The 17,885-nt window shown below is 34.3% G+C and overlaps 1 pseudogene; it reads left to right on the top strand.

The window, feature by feature from the left end:
- The first annotated feature begins 5,586 nt into the window (after positions 1 to 5,586).
- On the top strand, positions 5,587 to 10,773 carry LOC105863036 (ribonuclease P protein subunit p25-like; annotated as a pseudogene).
- Positions 10,774 to 17,885: the final 7,112 nt, after the last annotated feature.

Genomic DNA, 17,885 nt, shown 5'->3' with positions numbered 1-17,885 from the left:
TTAAGTGTTCTATTTTTACGAGAGACGGGGTCTTGCTCTTGCTCAGGCTGGTCTAGAACTCCTGGCCTCAATCTAGAACGCCTTGGCCTCCCAGAGTGCTGGGATTACAGGAGGAGCCACCACACCTGACCCATTAAAAGCTATTCACACACTGTACAATTCACTTCCTTTAAAGTATACAGTTCGCTGGCTTGTAGTATATTCACATAGTTGTGTAACAATCACCACAGTCAGTTTGGGGACAATTATATTTGCACGAAGAAGCCCCATCAGCAGTCACTCCCCACCTCCCAAGTCCCTGGCACCCATGAATCCACATCCTGTCTCTGTGAATCTGCCTGTTCTGGACATTTCATATAAATAGAATCTCACACACACACAAACATACGTTTTTCTTAAAATAGCTTAAGTTTGTTTTGGAAATCAATGGTTCTACCCCAAATAAATATGATTAGATTATGTTATGTTGTTGCATAATAAATTAAATTGCTACATAATTCAGATTAACATCAAGGCTCATCATTTTTATTGTCTATAAACTAGTGATAAAATACTATTTCATTTTAATATTAATAAGAAGTATTTAGTATTACTGTAGTAAAATTTAATCTGAAAAATATTTTCTATCAACTTCCTTTAATAAGCTATGAATAAAGTATTTTTTAAGGAGGCTACCGTTACCACAAAGTGCATGAAGTGCAGTAATCTTTTGACTATACTACCATTTTACAAAGTAACTCATGAGATTGATTAGAAAAGTTTTATTTTAAATATAGTTTTTCAGTCAGCATACTTTGTAAATCTCTGAAGAATATTCACACATTTTTATACCATACCCCTAGCAGTAGAGAATCACAAAACATGTTTTACAAGCCCATTATTCAATTACAGGTTGTTTATAGTGTCTCCTCACAATCCCAAAAAACTGAGAAGCTTATTTCTCTGTCTTGGCCTTTCCTCTCTAGGCTTGCTGATTAATTTAGCTCTCATCACCAAGTTATACAGGTGAGAGGAATTCTTTCCTGACAACTTGTTGAGAAATATGATCGAGGAATTAATGAAATGTGGCTCATAAGACCATTATTTTATTGTATAACCGTATATTAGTATATTAAAGACAGAAACAGCAGTTTGCAGGGTTTTGCCCTGAAGGAATGTATGGACTCAATGGTTCACTTATTAGAGGCTGCTATCATGGGAGAGCTCTCAAATCTCCGGTAGGGATGTTTTCTAGGAAGGCTTCCTGGTATCTCAAAATCTGTGAGCTTCCCTGTGTCTTGAAAGACAAGACAAGGCAAATATGGCCCACAGGATGGGAGCTGGAGACAATGAGTGCACTTTGCCCAGAGATGCGCCCCGGTGGTTATAAACAACCTGTTTATTAGAGATGGGCTTCCTGCTCTCTCCTGTTTACCTTTAAGTTCACCATAACTAATCAAAGAAATATTGAGTCACTATACCTCTTTTGTTTTACCTCTGTTAATTGACAACTACCTCTTAAAACTTAGAAGCTAGCCTCTGAAAGACTTTGTAACTGTTTGTTCACCTAGATAGATTAGAAGCCTCTTGAGAGGACTTTTGACACTAACCTACTACCTGTATCCCCTAGCAACTGCATTCCCTGATATGCAAATATGTTACCCTGACAACCGGTAATTGATGTCTGTAATTATAAAAACCTGTATGAATCTAACCATATTGCTGGCATTGATGGAGATACACCAGTCCCCTAGGAACTTCCCGCTGTGTTATATCTGATCTTTCTCTCTGTTGCCTATCAATTTCCTTACCCTCTGTAGCAATCCCTATCTTAGGGTATTGGCTCCGTGGGGAGAAATAGCTAATCTCTTTGAGGGCCTGCCTCAAACACTACTCGCCCCACAACAACTCCTTTTCTATCCCCAGTTACATTTTATGAATATTGTTCTGGCATCCGTCTGGTTAGCACCTTCTTGCATTCATAAATGATAATTATGTAATGAACTATACTTTGCCTCCCTTTCTTTACCTAAGTATCTGCCATTTTTACCCCTCTAGTGATTCTTATAGTAAATGATGTGGGAGGGAGGGGCAAGTAGGTGTGGACAAGGAAAGTGAGCAATTTGGAGAAGGCAGAAATGCTGGAAACAAAGTAAAAATAATTCATATAATAAAATTTATTTGCATAGGGAAAAATATCCAGAAGAAATCCAACAAAAATTTCCTTTTTTGGTTATGATAGGTCATTGTAATTTTATTTATGTATTTTATATGTATCTGTCTTCTTTCCTTCAAATATTATCCATGAAAATGTATTGCATACCTAACATGTTTTAAAAAGAAATTTATTTTTAGTATAGAACTGTGCTTAAAATTGGTCTTAATTTATTTAATAATAATTTTACAATATTAAAATTTCAAATTGGAGCAGTTGTCTACTGGAGTCTGATTACCCTACTGATACTTTTTTTTCCCCTAACTATTCTTTCTCTTATTCCTGAATTACCACAGAGTCAAGCTTAAAGGAAAAGTTATGGGATAGCAAGTCGGTGACTTGTAAATTGGAAGGAGAAAAATGAAATTAATTTACTCTAGCATGATTTAAAGTTTAATAAGCTTAACATAAGTATATAAGCTTGAGCTTTCATCCCCACCTGTACTCTTCCCACCCAAACCTACCACACTCTTGAAAACACTCAAACAAGTCTTTAACTAAGAATTTATAGAATTGTGTTAGATAAAGAGATAATCAAGTTACAAGAAGTCAAGGTAACTGCATGGTTGACAATTAAATAGAAGGGCTAGAAAGCGGGACAATGTATGCATAGATGGAACTGCAGTGAAAATGAAATTTAGCTATCTATATTAATCCTGACACTGTTGTGCCAGCATTTGAATTGGTAGAATTCTTCATATTAAACCATTTTTACAGTATCTCATTAGAGAACATTCTGCTTCAGTTCAGTTTAGGAAAGTTAGATTAAGCACACCACTTTTACTTTATCTTTCTTGCTGTTCTTATCACTTTAATGTAAGAAATTCTTTTATTTTTTAACTATTCCTTATAACATTACAGTAATATCTTTCTGCTACATTTCACATTTTAATTTCATTTCAATAAAAAGCCAAGTATAACTAAAAAAGAAAAAGAAAACCAGATGCATCATATCTCTCCTTTTTGATCACTAGAAAGTCTAACAAAATGTTTAAAAGGAATTATTTAGCAGGCATATCAAACCTTTGCCTTCAATGTTCAATCTTACTTTGATATGTGTATAGATCTAAAACGTCCATAAAAATCACACACAGCAAATGGTTCAACTAGTTATGCTTAAATTAAGATACGTGAGCATATTTTAGATTAAAGTGAAAAATAACAAGTGAAATTTAATTACTTCATTGCCTTTAACTTTACCTGTTTATAGAACAGATAAGAAATTAAAATGACTATCAATATGGGCATAGTAAATGCTGTCTATGTCTTCATTATAGATATTGAAGTAAATTATGCAATGATACAGTGTTAAGAGATAATTGATCAAATGTATTAAATATTATTTTTGTTTGATTCTTATAACAGTATTAGACACTAAAAACAACTTTAAACATTTAAAAGTCCTTTGAAACTTGAAGTCATTTTCTCCACTAAATTTGACTACTCTCTTGATAATTTGGATGTCTTTAAAGTAAAATATTTACACATATCTACACAGAAAACTACAACAGCAGTTTTTGTTTTCCTGTACTTGATAATTTGAAAATAAAGCAAATTAAAACAAAACAAAACAAAGCATGTAGATATTTTTAAAAATTAACCAAAATAATAAACTTTCATATATGTTCTAATTGGAGCAGTTGTAAGCTGAATCTGCTTCACCTCTAAATTTATAGTGATTTATAACTTTCATTTTTATGATTCACATTTCATTATTTTTTTACACTTCTTTATTTAAAATCCTCAAGACAATAAATTTAGATTATTCACTTTCATTTATCACATTTATTACCAAAATTTATATGTTTAGAAAATATTTTCAAATCTAAGTAGTGAATAAAACCATTTCCCCCCTAATGCTCACCTGGAAAATGTATCACTTTTATAAATATTATCATTAATATTCTTTTTAACATATTGATCATCTTAAATTTTATTTATGATTATCAGGGTTTTTTCTGTCACTGTCATTAAAGAATGCTTCTAACACTATAACTTTTTCTATCATGAAGTGACTTGATTAAATGTCTCAATATCCATAAAATTTCCTTAATATTATAAAAATTGTAGAAGGAGCCTCTTGAAAGGGTTTAACTTACCAATAATTGTTATATTTAATGAACAAAAAGCAAAATTTTTCTCAATATCAACTCAATATCTCAATATCAGTGTTTGAGGGGGCAAACATTTTTGTTATATATAATGCCTTTGCCTCATCCAAGCCAAAGCTACAAACATGTATATCTCCCATCTCTGCACCCATTAGTTGTGAGTTTACCCATCCCCCCACCCCCTTCCCACCATTCTGGCACCAGATGAATATCACTGCCATGTGAGCACCTAAGTGTTGATCAGTTAGTACCAATTTTATGGCTAGTACTTGTGGCACTTGTTTTTCCATTCTTTTGATACTTCACTTCTAAGGACAAATAGTGAAATTTTAAAGAAGCACTAAAAAGTTTGATAACCTCAGATGTTATCTAAATGTATGCAACTTTTTGCCAAGGTTTACAAAGATAGCTACTGTTTAATAAACATTCTGTACCAAGCATTTATTATTTTTCTTACATAACTGTTATGGTTTGTACCCCCATAACATCCTGAATTTTAAAAAAATGTGCTTAGCAGTGTACAGCAATTTAATTAAATATAAACAGAGTAGTTCGATTAAAAGAAACAAAATACTTTAAAATATAATAATTTTAAATGTTTGTTATTATATGTATTTTACCCATTAGAACAACAGAATTTGGTAATGTAATTAAAATACTTTGAATTCAAATAACTAAAATATCCCAAGAAGGAAATTAATGCTGTTTAAAGGTTTAAAATAATCTTGTTGATGATTCAAGCACTGGCCTTTTTTATTTAAACTAGTATATAATTAAAGATTTGTACTTTTGTTTTGTTCATAGCTAGAGTCTAGGCTTGGCTAGGACAAAACCACTAGGCAGGGCAAAACCACTATCATGTATGGTTTTTATGTAATCATTTTATCACCACATTGATTCTCTCACTAATATCTAATAATCACCAACAAATTTAAAATGGAACAGCCATTAAAAGAATTTCTCCATTCCTTAGAGTAGGAGTTAGCAACTTTTTACTGTAAAGGGCTAGATATAAAATAATATAGACTTTGTAGCCTGGGGAGTCTCTGGTCTGAATACCTTTGCCATTGTAATATGAAAGTAGCTTTCAATAACACATTAAAGAATGAGTGAGGTTGTGTTCCAATAAAACTTTATTTATGGACAATAAAATTTTAATTTTAAAGACATTTTATGCATTATGAATATTATTCTTTCTATTTTTGAAAAATATGTAATAAAAACTCTCTGGTTTTGGACCATATAAAATCAGGCATATGGAGTCTAATTTGGTCACGGGCTATGGTTCCTTGCCTTAGGTAAACAGAAAAATGATAAGCTTTCCTTCTCTCCAAATAAACATAGGATATTTCTTGAGCATTGTAGTGCATTAAAAACAATCATGAGATATTAGAATTAAAGACATTTGTACTAAAAAAATTAATTCAGATCATTGAGCACATTTTATCCCAGTTCTGGATATTAAGATATGAATATAATTCTGAATAAAATTCAGAAGCATTTCAAATTAAGAATTTCTATTTCCCAATACTACTAAAGTTTTTTCTTAAGAGAAACCAAACTATTCTCAGTAAACTCTCTGTTGAAATAGGCTTCAATTTAATTTGACTCATTTTTTCCATGTAAGTGAAATGGATTATTCTTCAGCTTTCACCATTTATGGCTAATTGCCATTTGATGTTCAGATCTTTTATACTGTGTCTTAGAATCCATTCTATTTTAAATGTTATAAGACATCAGAATATCTTATTATATAAGTTTCATGTAAGTCAGCTTTTGAAGAATAATGGTGGTTTCATATTTGACTCTCACTTCAATAATTTCTTTTAGTACATTAACTTCTATTTGCTCTCTCCCAGTTAGGCATAATCATAAGACCGTTTATTTGAAGGTGCCTTTTTGTTCAGTTTTGAATTTCAACTAATAAAAGGCATATTTTACCTTTTAAAATTCTCCGTAATAGTTTAACTACCTTGAGAAACATAAGAGAATATATTAGTTTAAGAATTAACACAAGATGTAAGGAATAGGTGTCATTTTGATTTCATAAATTATCCATTTATTCATAAAGATGCCACTCTCAGCCTTATTAGCTGGCTGCAAATTAGACAAATTACAGGGTGTTCTAATGCCCTTCTAGACATCTGACTTTGCATCATTATGCTTTGGGGAATTTCAAGTTATTAACAACTTAAACTTCATCTTCTCAGAACCAGTTTATATCTAATTATAACAAAACACGCTCAATTCCCCATCTGAACTTACTATCAATATTGTTAATAGGCCCGTTACTTCATACTTCGCTAAGTGGGAAATTTCTCATATACAAAGGATGAACTTCTGTTTATTTCTACACAATGGCTTAAATTTGCCTTTTCTTAAAAACAAAACCTAAGTAGAATCAATAAAAATCAATAAAATCTCTTCCACTTTAGCTTTGCAGACTGAAAATTATTGTATGGCAAAATTCTAAAATCTGCTTCTAAAATATAATACAAAAATAAGATCTTTTTTCCTCATCTTGGCTATTGTAGTTCAGGAGTTTCAGTAGTTATTTTTTCCAAATTTATTCCAAAATATTTTCTAAAATTTATTAATAAATAAATTAATCCTCTGATTTTAGAAAGGAAGAGAGACTTAGGATATGATAAGTCTCAAATGTTTAAGGAGTCATGATCTACCCTACTTTTAGTACTGGTTTTATTATTCTATGTCATTACATTACCAAGTTTATCACATCTTAGAGGGCTGTCCTGAATTTGCTCTATGTATGCATTTAGGAAAAAAAAAATTTTTTTTCAAAAAGTGTTCAGAGAAAGTTGAAAAAAATAATGCAGAGAATAATATTGTTTTAGTATTTATGCCTTACCTCCTAAGTTTGTGATTTAAAAATAAATAGAAATATCAGAGATGTAAGAAAAACATAGGTTTTTTCCATAAAAATTATGAAACAGTCGAACTAAATTATGAAAGAATTAGTTTGTAAGATGATCTTGCACACAGATGTAATAAATATAGCAACTGTGGAGTGATTTTGGAGGTCAAAAAGCCAGTTCATTTCAAAGAATATTTACCTGATGTGTTATTTTCACTCGACTTGCAGAACAGATGGTATCTGATCACTCTTTCTTTTTGCTCTTTGTTTATTTCTTCTCTTTAGGTTGGAGTGCCGAAAACTCAGCCAATAGACCTTTTCATTTTATATTTGTTTCCTGGTAATCTTATCCAATCTCTGGGCTGTAAATACCATGTATATGCCAAGGACATCCATCCCATCATTATATATTCAACCCCAAAACTTCTCCTAAACATAGTATTTAAGTTATATCCAACTTGTTTCTCGATATCTCCACTTGACTGAGTAACTTGAGTTCTCAAATTGTACAAGATGGACTACTGATCTCCCCTTCCTCAAACATGTTCCAACCACAGCCTTCCTCATTTCACATAATGGAATCTCTGTCATTTAATAAGTTCAGGCCAAAAATATTGAAGCTGTACCTTTTTCTTCACATCACACCCTATGTATAGTCTATCAAGACATCAAACTAACCCTGCATAAAAAATATTTTCATAATCAGAGCACTCCCTGAGCCCCCCACCTGCATCACCAACATTCTGGTTCAATATCCCATTACCTTTTACCTGGATTAGAGCAATAGCCCAAAAGATTTTTAATGCATCTCTCTGCTAACACACTTGTAATTTAAAAAATTTTTTTCAACATAGATGATAGAGAAAACTTTTAATGCAGATCATATTCCTTTTCTTATCAAACTTCTTCATTCCTTACCAGTTTACACAGTGTAAAGCTAAAGTTACTGCAAAGTCCTGCAAGACTCAACACACTGTAACCTTCATTTACCTGTCTGATCTTTCTTATAACTATTATACCTCTGTTTTGCTACATTAATCTCTTTGTTGTTCTTCAAACACCCTATGGAGACTCAATCCATACGGCCTTCTTTGTTTCCTTTTTCTAAACTGCTCTTCTTCTATAACCACAGGACTACCTACCTCAACTCCATAATGTCCTTGATCAAATGTCACTTTTGAAATGGGGCCTATCTTACTTAAAATTATTTAAAATTATTCCTATTCTCCTAAATTTATTCTGGTTTTTCTTTTATTTTATAATAATTTGCACATTCTATCATAACATAGAATGTGCTTATTTTTATGTGTATTGTATATATTTTCCTCCTATATCTATAAAAAAACCTATTCCTTACACACTGTAGGCTCTCAACAAATGAATGGAACTTGTAGAAATTCTAATTTTAAACAGATAATTGAAAATTAGTAAAATGTAATTTCCAGTATTAACAGCTTCTTGCATAGTGTAAAAGAGAGATACGAGACTACTGGAATTGATAAAAAAAAAAAATTCAGCAAAGTCTCAGGTTAGAAAATCAATGTACAGAAATCAGTAGCATTCATATACACCAATAGTCAAACTGAGAACCAAATCAAAGACTCAATACCCTTCATAATAGCAACAAAGAGAGTAAAATACCCAGGGATATACTTAACTAAGGAGGTAAAAGACCTCTATAGGGAGAACTATGAAACACTGAGGAAGGAAATAGCAGAAGATGTAAACACGTGGAAAACCATACTATGCTCATGGATCGGCAGAATCAACATTGTTAAAATGTCTATACTACCCAAAGTGATCTACAGATTTGATGCTATCCCTATTAAAATACCAACATCATTTTTCACAGATCTAGAAAAAATAACTCTATGCTTCATATGGAACCAGAGAAGACCCCATATAGCAAAAGCAATCTTAAGCAAAAGCAACAAATTGGGAGGCATCAATTTGCTTCAAGTTATACAACAAGGCTATAGTAACTACAATAGTATGATATTGGCACAAGAACAGAAACATAGATGGATGGAACAGAACTGAGAACCCAGATATAAAACCACACTCAGATAGCCATCTAGTCTTTGACAAAGCAGACAAAAACATACACTAGGGAAAAGAATCCTTATTCAATAAATGGTGCTGGAAAAATTGGATAGCCAACATGTAGCAGACTGAAACAGGATCCGCACCTCTCATCTCCCACAAAATTCAACTCACAGTGAGTAACAGATTTAAACCTAAGACATGAAACTACAAGAATTCTAGAAGAAAATGTTGGGGTGCAGAATCGAGTGCCACCCACTCCAGAGAAGTGGAGCAGAGATCACCATCCCAGCCCGCCTGCCAGCGTCTTTATTGCTCCCACACCCTTACCCCTGCCGGCCCTTGCAGGGCTCCACCCACCGCCATGTAGCCCCCCGGGGGTGAGGCGGCCCCATGGGCAAACTAGTGGTCCTACGACCCTGGCTCATGGAGAACTTCCATAAGGTGCACTCTGAGGAGGTGCCCTGGGGGTGACAGGGCCAAGGAGGGAAGGCGGGTTAGTCCGATGTCTTGATAGACTATACATAGGGTGTGATGTGAAGAAAAAGGTACAGCTTCAATATTTTTGGCCTGAACTTATTAAATGACAGAGATTCCATTATGTGAAATGAGGAAGGCTGTGGTTGGAACATGTTTGAGGAAGGGGAGATCAGTAGTCCATCTTGTACAATTTGAGAACTCAGTCAAGTGGAGATATCGAGAAACAAGTTGGATATAACTTAAATACTATGTTTAGGAGAAGTTTTGGGGCTGAATATATAATGATGGGATGGATGTCCTTGGCATATACATGGTATTTACAGCCCAGAGATTGGATAAGATTACCAGGAAACAAATATAAAATGAAAAGGTCTATTGGCTGAGTTTTCGGCACTCCAACCTAAAGAGAAGAAATAAACAAAGAGCAAAAAGAAAGAGTGATCAGATACCATCTGTTCTGCAAGTCGAGTGAAAATAACACATCAGGTAAATATTCTTTGAAATGAACTGGCTTTTTGACCTCCAAAATCACTCCACAGTTGCTATATTTATTACATCTGTGTGCCTACCTGGCTCTGGGCCCCATGCACATGTGGGCCAAGGAGGGGAGCAAGATCCGGAACCTGATGGCCTTCGCCACAGCCATTACAGTGCAGCCAGCCATCATCTTCAGCGGCTCAGGGCAGGCCACCACCAAAACTGTCACGTGCGCCGAGATCCTCTAGTGCTACCTGGCGGGCCTGCACCAGGTCACCCGACTGCGCTACTGGAGAGCGCTGCAAGGTGTGCAGAGCTTCCTGGCTGGGTCCACACAGGGTCAGACACCTGACAAGCCGGCCGCCAGTCTCAATGTCCTTAAGAACATGCCCGGCCTCACCATCCTACTTTTCAAGGGCACACCGGATCCACCATAACCTGACTACCAGCCCCCAAACCCCTATCCGGGTCCCTGGTCCCTGTCAACCGCACTAACGTCCAAGAGAAGCCTAGGGGAACCTTGAGCTGGAGAAGGCTTCGCCAAGTGGTTGCAGCCTGAGCCAGGGACTGTGGATGAGGACCGGACGGCCTGAGAATCCCAGACTTCAGTCTTGGGGGTCTGTCTTACTCCCAGAACCTCCACCTTCAGACACACCTCCAGCATCTCACAATTCTATCTTCTGGCCCCCACAGCCTGGACACAGCACCTCAAACAGGTGGCATGAACCCCAAGGTGACAGTAGAAAGGCCCCTGGAGAGGCAGTAGAGGATCCCCGGGGAAGCCAGGGAAGCGTAGTGAGATGGTGGCTCCCAGGGCTGTGTTGTCTGAAGACATGGAACTCTACCTTCACCTTTTCTGTCGGTCTGACATACTGGGACCTCCATCAGGGAGGGGAGGATAGGCAGCTGGGCTCTTTGAACCTTGTTTGGGACCTCAAGGGTTAAAGGCACCCACCCTCCCATCACTCGGCCTGGATCATGAGGGGGACCTGGATCCTGGAAGTCAAGGAAGGCTCTTTAAGCCACCCACACTATTAAGAGAGGAGAGCAGGGGGTTGAGAAATTGACTGCGGAGGATAGGCAGTCTGAGATGTGGGAACTCTATTCTGCTCCCAACTCTGGGATAATTTCCTTTCTAGTTTTCTTTCCCCTGCCTCTGAGGAGCATCCTGAGATTGCCGTGGCATGGGCATCTCCCTTCCCAATGCTGTCCCAGAGGGAGAGACCCAGACAGAACTCTTCATGCTGCCTCCCCCGAGCCCCACAGCTGGAGTCTCGCTTCCAATGAAACAAACACAAAAATGAAAAAAAAAAAAAAAAAAAAAAAAAAAAAGAAGAAGAAGAAGAAGAAAAAGAAAAGAAAGAAAGAAAATGTTGGAAAAATTCTTATAGACATTGACCTAGGGAAAGAATTTATGAGGAAGATCACAAAGGCAATCACAGCAACAACAAAACTAAATAAATGGGACCTGATCAACTTAAAAAGCTTCTGCACAGCCAAGGAAACTATCAAGAGAGCAAATAGTCAACCTACAGAATGGGAGAAAATATTTGCATGCCACACATTTGATAAACAGCTGATAACTAGAATCTATATAGAACTCAAGAAAGTCAGCAAGAAAAAAATCAAAACAACTCGATTAAAAAGGACATGAACAGAAACTTTTCAAAAGAAGACAGACGAATGGCCAACAAACGTGAAAAAATGCTCAACATCACTAGTCATCAGGGAAATGCAAATCAAAACCATAATGAAATATGCTTAATTCTTGCAATAATGGTTTTTATCAAAAAGTCCCAAAACAGAAAATGTTGACGTGGATGTGGAGATATAGGAACACTCATATGCTGCTGGTAGAACTGTAAACTAGTACAACCTCTTCTGAAAGTAGAACTACCATTTGATCCAGCAATCCCATTACTGGGTTTCTACCCAAAGTAAATAAAGACATTCTATTAAAAAAATATCTGCACTCAAGTATTTATAGCAGCACAATTCACAATTGCAAAGATGTGGAAAGAATCCAAGTGCCCATCAATACATGAGTGGATGAATAAAATGTGGTATATGTATACCATGAAGTTCTACTCAACCATTAAAAATGGTGATCTAGCACCTCTTGTCCTGTATAGAACTGGAGCCCATTCTACTAAGTGAAGTATCTCAAGAATGGAAAAACCAGCACCACATGTACTCATCAGCAAATTGGTATTAATGGATCAACACCTAGGTGGACATATTAGGAGTAACATTTATCAGGTGTCGGGAAGGTGGGACGGGGGAGGAGAGGATGGATGTATACAACCACAACGAGTAAGATGTGCAACGTTTGGGGGATGGACATGGTTGAAGCTCTTACTCAAGGGGGGATGGGGGCATGGGCAATGTAAGTAACCTTAACACTTGTACCTCCATAATATGCTAAAATAAAAAAAATAAAAAAAGAATGGAAAAACAAGCACAACATGTATTCATCATCAAATTGATCGACACTTACGTGCATATATAATAGTGACATTCATCTGGTGTTGGGCAGGTGGGAGCAGGGAGGAGGGGATGAGTATATTCACACCTAATGGGTGCGTTGCTCACTGTCTGGGCACACTTGAAGCTCTGAGTTGGATGGGGCAAAGGCAATATATGTAACCTAAACTTTTGTACCCCCATAATATGCTGAAATTAAAAGAATAATAATAAAACAGTCACAAATGTCCAAAATGAATTAATAAGGAAAATTGGAGAGAAGCCAAAGGCAATATAATTATATTAATGACTTTTCAGTTGTCAGTTATAAACTGTGCTTGGGGGGGGGTGAGTGTTTGTTTATTAGTTGTAACATAAATATGAAATAAATGTTAATAAAATATGAATGAATGCTATTTCTGCCCTTAAGGTACATATTTCTGGTTGACAAAGGGATAGATATAAAGCTATCAGGCTATTCATTGTACCTAAACAATAATTTATGTTATTAATGAAACAGATTGCCAGTTATTTATCATTAATGTTTTTGGCAGCAATCAATTACTATGGTATTTGTCTATTTATATCTGTTTTTGATTTTAATTTCTGTCACATATGGTCATGGACATGTCTCTCAAATGTGAATACTGTTGGATCTAAATTTTGATGTGCTAAGATTTAGAATTCTAGTCTGGGTTTTTAAAGAAGTGATAATCTTAACTAACAAAGTGGCTGCAGAAAAGGAGCAGCAGAAATGAGAAGCACTGCAGATGTAGAAAAGAGAGAGTTTAATGAATGATTAGGTGTGAGGAAAAAATTATAAGGGAAACTCAGGGTTGACTTAAAGGTTCTGAGCCTGAGTAATAGGGCTTCCATAGATGGAGGGAGACAACACAATAGAAAAAAATGGTTTGGGGAGAAAAATTATGAATTTATTTTAGACATACTAAATTTGATATAGCTTTGAAAAATCTAAATTAAATGCTTGTCCAGTAGTTAGGATATCAGAAATATGTTTATATATGGAGATGATAATATAGAACCTACAGTAATGAGACTTTCTAGTCAATAGGTCCAGAAGGAAATTTAAAAAAAAATAAAATGAAAACAGAATAACAGCCAATGCCTTTAATTAAAAATAAAGAGGAATGTAAATATAAACATACTAGCCAGATATGTAAAAGGAGGACAAGAAATTATAATTCCAGTCACTGAAAGTGGAAAAGATTTAAAAGGAGAGGGAAAGGTCAAAAGGAGCAGAAATGATGTTTAGATTCATGAAGGTGATAGCTAAGATCATTGGGTTTGTGGATCTGTTATTCTTTGCTGACTTTTAAGAACACAATCAATACAATTATTGAGAATTATAAATTTTCAAGGCTAAAGAAGTGATTAGTTATTGATTATGTTGGGAAAATTTAAGTAATACATATTGAGAATCTCCTTACTGATATAAGTTAGCTTAAATATCAAATGTCCGCAAAAATAAAGTGGATAATCTCTCTCTCTGTCTCTCTGTCACATTCTCTCTCTATATATATGCACACATACACACACACACACACACACACGTATACATACATACATACATATATAGTTATGCATTGCATAATGTTTTTGTCAACAATGGATTACATATATATGACCACAGTCTCAAAAGATTTTAATACCATATTTTTACTGTCCTTTTCTATGTTTCAATATGTTTAGATACACAAATACCATTGTGTTACAATTACCTATATTATTCAGTATGGTAACACACTGTACAGGTTTGTAGCCTAGGAGCAATAGGCTACATTATAGAGCCTATGTATAAAGCAGGTTATACCATTAGATTTAAGTACAACTTGTCATGTTTGCCCAATGACAAAATTGCCTAATGATGCATTTCTCAAAACAAATCCATGTCATTAAGTGACTCATGACTTTGTATGTGTGTGTGTGTATATATGAAGCCATTTTTCAAAGAACAAATTTATATTAAAGTATCCAACCATGTAAACTGCTTTTGTTATTATTTAATAATATATTAACAATGGCTGGACACTTTCCAGCCAGCCCTCATATATATACAGGCAGTCCTCCGGTTACAGACGACTTGACGTTTGGCATTCCATAATTACAAATGGGTTCCCAAGGCTCCCCATAAAGATAATTTATAATTAAATAATTAAATTAATAATTTTGGAACTAGTTTCTTCTGCTCGTGTAAACAAACCTGCCAGGGGTGGGGAATCTGCTGCCTTCTGACTTCAAGATTATTTTTTAAGCAACAAAGGAGGCAAGAAAATCTTCATCTTTCTCTGCTGCATCCGTTTTAATAAACAGATTTGTTCTGTAAAATTTGGATTCAGTCAAAAGGTCACAATTAAGGACCTAGAAAGCCATGTGTGGCCTTAAGGCTACACAGGTTTCCTACCCCTGGTAGGGCAGCATCTTCACACTAGTGGCTACTCTCATTGCTTATACATTCACTTGGCATCACTTTTGTGGCATCACTTTTGTCTTAACATTTGCATTTGATTTTGGGAGTCTGTGTTTACCCTTCATGCCTTCAAAGTGAAAGTCCACTGAAAATCCAGGTGAGCCTGAAGTGAAGAGAAAGGTGATTACAATGAAAACAAAAGCAGACATAATTAAGTGTTTGGAGAAAGGCCAGATGCCATCATTCATTGGAAAAGTATTAGGCTTCAGTCCCTTGACTATTGGAACAATTATAAAGGATAAAGTGAGAATAATGGAACATGTGAAAGGCAGCACTCCATTGAAAGCAGCAAGTATTACAGAGTGTGCAGTGGATTAATTATTGAAATAGAAAAGTTATTATTGATTTGGTTACAAGATCAAAAAAAGCATAACATTCCTATTAGCCTAGTGTTTATATATTAGGTGAGTGCTAACCTTAAATATTCATTTTTGAAATTTCTCCTAGATATCCAATCTGAACTTATTGTATGAGTTTGATTTTATGTTCTGTTTGTTTTAACTAAAAGAAAGCACAATAGTTTCTGTAACTTATTATTACAGTATGGGGTGTTAATAATAATATTATTGTAGTATTATATCATATTATTATTACCACATATGAGACATTATTATTGTTAATATTATTATTACTATATATGTGCTGTTCACCAGGGATCCAAGTTACACACAAAGATATTCTCAGGAATGTATCTCATCTGTAACCTAAGGACTGCCTATATACACACACATATAACAGTGATTAACTGTGATGTTCTATGATAATACATACCATGGGCATGGACAGTAAACTTTTCCTTTAAAGGGAAAAATAATAAAATTGTAGGCTTTGCATGGCTCTGGGTTTTTGTTTTGTTGGTTTGGTTTGATTGGTTTTCAAATTCTTTTAGAATGTAAAAGCCATTCTAGTTCACAGGCTAGTTTGACAACCCCTGTTTTAAACTATTAACTTGGAAAATGGCCCAGTAAAAACATGATAATATTAATATGGTATGCATACTGTAACACTGTTTTTAAAATGTGTACATGTGTTTGTCTGTTTGTATGTATGTATGTATATTCATTTGTTGCTTGGAAGATTAAAACTCTGTGTTGTGATAGCAGTGAGTTTTCCATTGATACTTATACTTTTATTCTGTTGTCCCCAAATTTTATTTTGTGGTCAAAATGTGTTCAATAAATGCTGACCAAGTTGAGATTTTGAGGACTGTATATACACTGTAGAGCACAATCTCTAGCCCATATTGGCTAGATTCTTAGGACTAGCTGTACATTAAATATTCCTTCTTGGACAGGTATAAGACAAATTGGCGCATTATAGGTTCTGAGAATTCCTCAGACACCATTTATTTTTCTGTTTAAGTATTAAATGAATAAAAAAGAAGCCTTTTTACAATGGAAAACATTTTTCAAATGAGTTTTTCCTAGCAATAGTTTGGAAAGAATTTATGATGCTCTTTTGTTTCATATGTATTATTTCTATGAATAGAAGAAAAATCATTCATGCCTTTTTATTTTTAAGTTTAATTAAAGTTAAAATTCCTTAACTTCAATTAATAAGCTATGCTTCATAAACACTATAGTCCTTGAGAAGTCATATAAATAACCAGAACACAGTCAAAATTTTTTTCATGCTATTATTATTTAAACCACAGATGTCATCTGCGTAAACCCTATGCAAGCAAACAAATGAACAAACAATAACAACACCACCACAAAGAAAGTTTTAAGAAGTATTTTGATAATTACAAATACTGGCAGAAAAAATTTTGAAATTAATAAAATAAAAATTTATGCAGACATGAGCCATTCATATCACAATCTTGGACATAAAACTAGAGTCACAAGATAATTTTATTTATTTATTTGAAATGAGTACAAGTTCAAATCATTCTAATTATTTTAAAATAGCTGTTTGAAATGTATATTTATGAATCATATAGGGATAAAATTTATGGGTTTACTTTCTCCTTTTGTAAAATCAATATGAGAGATGTTACAATTACACATATGTAATTTACTTCCTTAGTGTCAAAATCTATGCACCATTTAAGCCCCATGTGAAACTAATCATTGTATTTCTCTTGTAAATATTTTTAAATTATTATTACTAGAAAATTATATTTATGGATGACTGAGTATGTTTTTTATATTTTATGTAAAAGGTGTGATTTGATGATTTATTAACAAAATAGATTTAAAAGTAATATATGATGGATATACTTATAAACATATATTCTCTAAATTACTAAAATGAGGACATTGGGTTAGGAGGAAAACAATAAAAACAATGTGATTTTAACACAGGAATTCTTCCAAGATGAGTTAAATTATGTCAATCTTCTTTCTTTTGGATGAACATAATACAATGCCTATCCATTTGTTTTCTGTTTTCTTTCTTTTTGTAACATATTAAAATCCCCAGGAGACTCTTTAATGAATAATGTACAGCAATGCGTAGGTATGAAAGAGTAGATTAACATAGAAATTTTTAGGGATTTTTAATGGCTTAATTCTTCAGTGCTAGGTGGGATATATATCCCTTGGTGTGAAGATTAATATACCTTGGTCTATAAATGACAGCATGATCGTTCTTAAGTGATTAACATGAAAATAACAGAAACTGCTACCCTCCCCACATTTTAAGCTATTTTTCAAAGAACAAGTGAAATAGAAGATATTCTTAATATCAATCTTTGAAGAAAAAAATACAATTATGGTGTTAGTACTGCTCTATAGACTATTTTCAGGAGAT

The sequence above is a fragment of the Microcebus murinus genome, chromosome 13 (assembly GCF_040939455.1).
Source record: "Microcebus murinus isolate Inina chromosome 13, M.murinus_Inina_mat1.0, whole genome shotgun sequence".
Taxonomy (NCBI): Eukaryota; Metazoa; Chordata; class Mammalia; order Primates; family Cheirogaleidae; genus Microcebus; species Microcebus murinus.
The sequence above is the reverse complement of the archived record's forward strand: the minus strand, read 5'-3'. Positions and strand labels throughout refer to the sequence as shown.